Raw genomic sequence first — 6,779 nt, forward strand, 5'->3', positions numbered from 1 at the left:
GCCGTAGGACAAATCCTCAGCTCATGTAAATCAGCTTAGCACTATTGACATTCAGGTAAAACTTAAGTTTCCACCAGCTGAGGATCTGGCCCCATATCTCAGGGAGTAGGACTGCTCTACTCAGAGCACTGGTGGCTGCTTTACGATGATCCGGAAGAGCCTTTTTACCAGCTATACTTAAATTGCATAGAGAAGGCTCTGGCACTGGGGGAGGTGGGTTTTTTCTCTGCAACCATAAGAGCTAGAAATGTCACCCTGTGACTAGCTTGGTTTCTGCAGAAACCGCACCAGCACTTCCAGTTAGCCTTTCAATGTACAGTCACAGACAGACCTCTGCTTAACTCTGCCTGGTCAATGATGACTCCTTTTTAAATGGTGACTGTTGGATGAATCCTGCGGATATGGGGCTGAGGCCAGGCACCCATCATTAACAGAACAGGTGGGCTCTGTTTAAAATCGCTACCTCGTGAGTTGGGTCTAGCAGGGAGTCAGGCTACAAGCTTCATCCCATAGCTCCCTTTTTGTTTTTATTTTATTTCCAGATGAAAGTGGAACAGAGCTGAGAAACTTGAGCTGGGACTGGACTGTCCCCTTCAACTTTCAGTCCCTCTTAAAAGCAAAAAAGAGAACATTGTCCTGCATAGGGAAGAGGAGTTTTCTTACCTCCGTCTGCCTGTCCTTAGGCTGCAAGCTCCGCAGGGCAGGGCCCATCCCTTCTCATGCGTATGAAAATCGCCTAGCGCTACTCTCACATCATGGGAAATTGTTTACAGGTTCAACTGCATCTGTATAAGTACACAACCCAAGGACTGTCCTTTCCAGAGCTTGTGTTCTTAGTAAAAACTCACCTGTGTAGGGAATCTGGAAATAAAACATCAGGAAATAATAAATACAGCAGTCAAAGAAACTTCTGCCTCAGACTTTTCTGTTCATACTTTTAGTTGTTAATTAAATTGACTCACTTATGGTCTGATTTTTCTGTTCTCTGCTCTGCTGCTATAATAATATATGGAGATACCTCGTAGAACTGGAAGGGACCCCAAAGGGTCATTGAGTCCAGCCTCCTTTCTTCACTAGCAGGACCAAGTACTGATTTTTGCCCCAGATCTCTAAGTGGCCCCCTCAAGGATTGAACTCACAACCCTGGGTTTAGCAGGCCAATGCTCAAACCACTGAGCTATGAAACATTTGAGTGACCCAATTTTGGGTGCCGACCCACAGATTGAGAAACCATGAGCTGGGAAAATCACTATGCTTCTGTACCTCAGTTTCCCACACTACAATATTCCTTTTTTTTTTTTTTAAAGCATGTTGAGATCTAATGAAGAAAAGGTCTATGTAAGCTAGGCCTTGTTAATCTGGGAACACGTAGCTCTTACGCAAGAGTACTCTGAACGGTAGACAGTCAAAATAACTGCGTTAAGGTTTTCCTGACCTTGTAGGTGGCTGTGGTGGTGACTGGTGAGTGGGTTTCCATCCAAATGTTACTGGAGAAAATGAATTGAAAATCCATGTAAGACAGGGATGGAGACTCAGAGCAGTGGCAGAACTGAAAACACAGGACAGTTAAAGCTGCAGCGCTGTAACGGCCATTGTAGCAGCTGTAGTGTAGACAAGGCCTAAGTGATGATTTGTCATTGCAGACTAGTGACCCTTCCGTAGCAGGTATGTTGAAATGAGAATGGGGAAGAAGGCAACCACCAGTTGTCACACAGGGTGCTGCAGGTTAATAGGGAGTTCGCTATTGCTATTGATTTTACGTGCTCAGATTTCCTGGTGATGGGCAGCAGAATAAAACCGTACAATAAGATGATAGTGAGATGGGAAATTTTGTCCATCAGCAGGTAACCCACCACCACCACTACCACAGATCTTCATCCCAGCTACAAACCCACCCCAGTTGTGTATTCTGTTTGTAAAAGCCTGAAATGGGTGGGGGCCACTTACCACCTTTCCCAAGCCTGTTAGTTTGGGTGTGGGCTGCATTTTCCCCTCAACACCTAAACTGTGGGTGGGAAGGATTTCACACACTCCCTCAAAAGCATAAGGAGGCACATTTTCCTTTCCTCCCCTCCCCTTGTTACAATTCTGGAGATGGGGCCACATGCCTCTTGCAGGAAGCCTGGGGCTGTGGTGGTTTCTTCCCTGAAAATACTGGTGAGGCAGTTTCCACCCTAAAAGAGTGGGTGGAATCAGCATTTCCTACCCAAGGAAGTGAGGGAGATGGGGGTGGGCTGTATTCCCCCCAGCCCCATAAGCATGGGGGTGGGAGCTGCTGTTCTCCCTCCCCTGAAAACACCATGGAGACCACGTTTGTCTCCCTTTGCTGACTGGTACTCAGAGTGAAGCCATTTAGATGCCTAAATATGGATTTGGAAGCCTAGATTCAGGCACCCATTTGCCGCAAAAATTTCTCGGCCTAGAAATATCAAATGGGGACAGATCGGGTTGTGGCCAAAGAGGGGGAATGGGCCTCCAAGAGGAGACTTGCATTCACTTCCCATTTCTGCCATGTCTCATTGGGTGGCCCCTGCTCCCATCTCTACAAAATGGATAAAGATTTAACATTATTATTTAGGAATTAACTTTATTATTTCCTAGGTAGCTGTGTTGACTTATTGACGTCTGCAAAGTGCTTTGAGAGCCTCAGCTGGAGTGTGAGGAAAGGAAAGGATGATCTGTTGCATGAGAACTGCTGCCCCAGGAAACCTCTCACCCCATGCTGTGCTTGAAGGAGCTGCCTGTGTCCAGCATTGTCAGCCCCTTGCTCAGCCTTCCCTAGTTGCAAAGACCCTTGTAATAAAAGAACTCCTGATGCTATCAGGTGACAGGAAGCAGGTGTGGAGACAGAACAGCGTCTATTACAGATGCTTCATGAAGTGCTCCGCCCCCAGCTCCATCCTTCCTCGCTCCCAAGGTGCAGAAGGGGGAGAGCTGCAAACCAACATACAGGAAAGTAACCCTGTCTGTTCCCCTCCTTTGTACCCTGTCCCTTGCTGCAGTTAAACCTGGGGGACTGAGTGCATTTAACACGAGTTCCTTACTGTCCATGCTGGGGCCAGCTTGTTGGGTTGGTGGGGGGGTGGCTACAGAAGGCCACCCACTCAGCTGAGGGAGGGGCCACAGAAGAGCCCAGAACTAAACTGATTATGAACAATAGGGATGGGGGTGCAGGTCATAGGGTCACATAAAGGATCGAGAGGGTGACACTGAGCAGAGAACCCCGGACAGTGCCCAGTGATCTGAGTAGGAGCCTGGAGTCAGTGGATGCTGCTCAGAGGGTGGGTATGTGAACAGACAAGGGACTAGGAAAAAAAGCCCCACAGTCCAAGGGGATGCCCCCCATCTAACTTGCTGGACTGATGGGGGGGGGGGGGGTGCCTTGGCCAGTGCCAGGAGGAGAGGGTGCCAGCCCTGTAGACTGAAATCCCTTAGCTGCAGATAAGCTACAGTAGTACCTATTGGGCTTCTGGGAACCGAGCGGGCGGAAGCCTGCCCAATGCTAAAGGATCCCCCCCAGCCTAAGGGGAGGATCTACAGGACCTCAGAAACCCACTAATTGCGGGGGACAACTAATAAAAGAACAGGCACAGGAGTGCGGTCAAAGGGTCATAAGAAGGGAGCCTGATGGGGACACCGAGCAGAGAACCCCGGACAGCGTCCACTGCTCCTCGAAGGCGTCAAGGGAGCCAGTGGATGCCGCCCAGAGGAACTCCGCCCGGCTACGTGAACGGGCTAAGGATCAGAAACAAGCCCCACAGTCACAGGAGTCTTCATTGGCCAACCTCCTCTCCCTGGCAGGGCAGATTTCCCCCCACTGTGAGAGGGGGAGCATAGTCTCCATGGCTCACTTAGTACATAGCTGCCTCTCCATTGCCACTGCCTGCGGGGGCGGCTGGTTAGCCGCGTCGGAGATGTTTGTGAGCCTGGAACACTTGTTCAAGAGGAACGTGCTGGAGATCCCACAGCTCATACCAGGCAGAAGCAACTTCTAGCACCCAGGACAGCCCTGGAGTAAGTTGGGTGCCACTCCTACAAACGTCAGTGGCAAATGCATCCACTTCAGCCTTAGGCCTGGTCTGCACTAGAAATGGTTTGCCACAGAGGGGAGATGCAGCATGTATCGCAAAGCAGTGCTTTTGCCAGCACAGCTTATATCAGTTCCCTGAACAAAATAAGCTATACCCGCTGTGACCAAGTGGGGTTTATTCATCTTGTTATGTTGCAAGTGAGTCTTACTGTCCTATACCAATACTGTGTGTACCTTCGTTTCCCTGTGGACTGCACGAATACTTAGGTGGTGGGAATTGGGGGTGTGATTTTGCTGAGGCCCTCAGGACCAGTGAGACTGCCCAGCTATTTGCACCTATGTAACCTGAGTCCCAGGACAGGGGATGCGACCAGGTGACACCTTTTGCCCGAAGCGAGACAAAGAGAAGGAGGAGGAGCATCAAGGGGGGGTGTCAGAGGTCAGGTAGCTGGTGGCTGGCAGTCTGTGTGGTGGAAGAGGGGGAATCCAGGGCATCTGGCCTAGGATTCCCAAGATGGACTTGGCTGAAAGTCACTGATGTCTGTAATAGCAAGCTCTGTTCTACACTATGTTCCTGTCGACTAATAAACCTTCTGTTTTACCGGCTGGTTGAGAGTCACGTCTGACTGCGGAGTTGGGGTGCAGGACCCTCTGGCTTCCCCATGAGCCCCGCCTGTGCGGCTTCGCTGCGGGAAGCGCACGGTGTGGAAGGGGAGGCTGACTGCTCCAAGGTCAGACCCAGGAAGGTCGAAGCTGCGTAAGCTTCTTGCCCAGGAGACAGTCTGCTCCCAGAGAGGAGGCTCCCCCAGAGTCCTGCCTGGCTTCGTAGGGAGTAGATCAGAGCATTGCCCGGTGACTCTCTGACGCCAGCAAAAGGGCCATTTTGTCAATATAACTCTGTCCTCGCTGGGGCTTTTACTGGTATAAAAATGTTATTAAAAAAAATCACATCCCGACCAACATTGCTATAGCGGCAACAGTTTTAAGTGCAGATGTGGCCTTACTTGCTATGGGTCTGAGGGGGATTTGAAGCAAAGAATTTACTACATTTGTTTGGTCACCTTGGGGTCTAGCGTGTGTGGATCCCCTCCGAGCTCAAAGTCAAAGCTCCCCTGAGCCAAGCCCCTGAGTCAGGCTGGGAGTTTCATAGCCAACAACATTCCAGAGAGCGACATGACTGGTATCAGGTTGGGCTGCCCTTGACGGCCCTAAGTTTTGTAGCTGGTGAAATATCTCCTCTCATCATCTTCCCTTCAAACGAAACAAGGGGCCAGATGATGAAACATGTGAGAGATGGGGACAAGGCATTCTCAGGTGAGCAGCTCCGGCTATGGAACGAACTTCCAGAGGGGATCAGGCGCCCCCAGCATCTGACCATTAGGAACTGGTGCAAAACCTTCCTCTTTGAGAAAGCCTTTCCACCAAAACAACCCCTTCTATTCCCAGTCCCCCATCACCTTCTGCCAGGCCCCCTCCAAAATCCAACCTTGCCTCAAGCAGGGTGCAGCGCAAGAGACTAGTAACGGCACTATTACTATTTTTTTTTAATGTGGAAGACTCAGATTCTAGGGGGATGATCAGCAGGATAAAACCCTAAAATTAGATAGATAGATTAGATGATGAGTGTATGGGGATAGATAGATTAGATAGATGGGTGTATGGGGATAGATAGATAAGATTAGATTAGATATTCAAAAATGCTCAGCACCCACCCAGTCAGAGGCCAGTCTTTCAAAAGAGAGCCGGCTCAGAACTGCGAAGTTATTTAAGCATCGACCTCCCATTGATTTCAGCGAATTCCTCAGTGCATTGGGTGCTCAGCACTTTTGAAAACCCGGCCACTGTGGAGAGCAGAGGCAAAGTGCGTACATTTCAATTAGTTCTCATCCTTGTCTCACTTTTTTCCTTTTCCTGACTCTGACTCCTGTCATTTAGCCCAGGAAGATGTTTCATTACCCAGACCCATCGGGTGGAGGGGACAGATTGTTTGCTGATAACAAAGGAGGCCTCCATGCCTTCCCCCCCCGCCCCTGGCAATGAGCAAGCTGCTATTGTTTGCAGAGTCTTCAGAACTCTTTTATCTGGAGACAATTGAATCAGTTCATTTGATTCATTCTTTGCTTTGCTCCATGTGTTTGGATTTTCTTCACAGATAATTTCTTTCCTAATTAAGTCAAGGACCCTGTGTGCACTAGGAAAATTCCCTCTTAATGAGTCTCTCTGTCCCTTCTGGTCCTGGGGGCAAACAATGGAGCTGCCTGGATAGACAGAGCCGAGCTGTCACATTAATGGAGAGATCCTCCAGGGATCGAGCTTGCTTGCGTGGACTGGAGGCCAAACTGTTTTCAACCCCGATGGAGAATGAAGCCAGAGGCTGAACCTGTTGATGCCTCGAGGTCCCTTTGACTTAAACGGATCCAGGATGTCATGTGGTGTGTTGAGAACTGTGCTGAAATGACAAGCTGTCACTTTAAATTCGAAGGGCCTTTCTGCTCCTGCTTGCAGGTGAGGGGGCTCTGAGGGTAGTATGGGATCTGCATCCAAAGCAGCCTGGAGCGAGGTGGGGTGGGTTGTGCCTGGCTGTCTTAGGGGGCAGCCTGCTGTGTCACTCTGTATTTGGCTGAGGTGGTGTTAGGTTTCTGGAGTCTCTGCAATAAGTGTTACATTGCAACCTTCCAGGAAGAGTATTTATGGTTTGATTTCCCAAGCTAGCACCTAAAAACAGCAGCACAGGTGCGGCTCGAATACA

General features: G+C 49.7%; 1 non-coding gene across 1 annotated transcript; it reads left to right on the forward strand.

Moving 5' to 3' along the window:
• The first annotated feature begins 346 nt into the window (after positions 1 to 346).
• LOC120389475 lies at positions 347 to 419 on the forward strand. The gene has a single exon (XR_005590949.1). It is a non-coding gene; the product is annotated as a small nucleolar RNA SNORD99 (small nucleolar RNA).
• Positions 420 to 6,779: the final 6,360 nt, after the last annotated feature.

Source organism: Mauremys reevesii, linkage group 23 (assembly GCF_016161935.1).
Source record: "Mauremys reevesii isolate NIE-2019 linkage group 23, ASM1616193v1, whole genome shotgun sequence".
NCBI lineage: Eukaryota > Metazoa > Chordata > Testudines > Geoemydidae > Mauremys > Mauremys reevesii.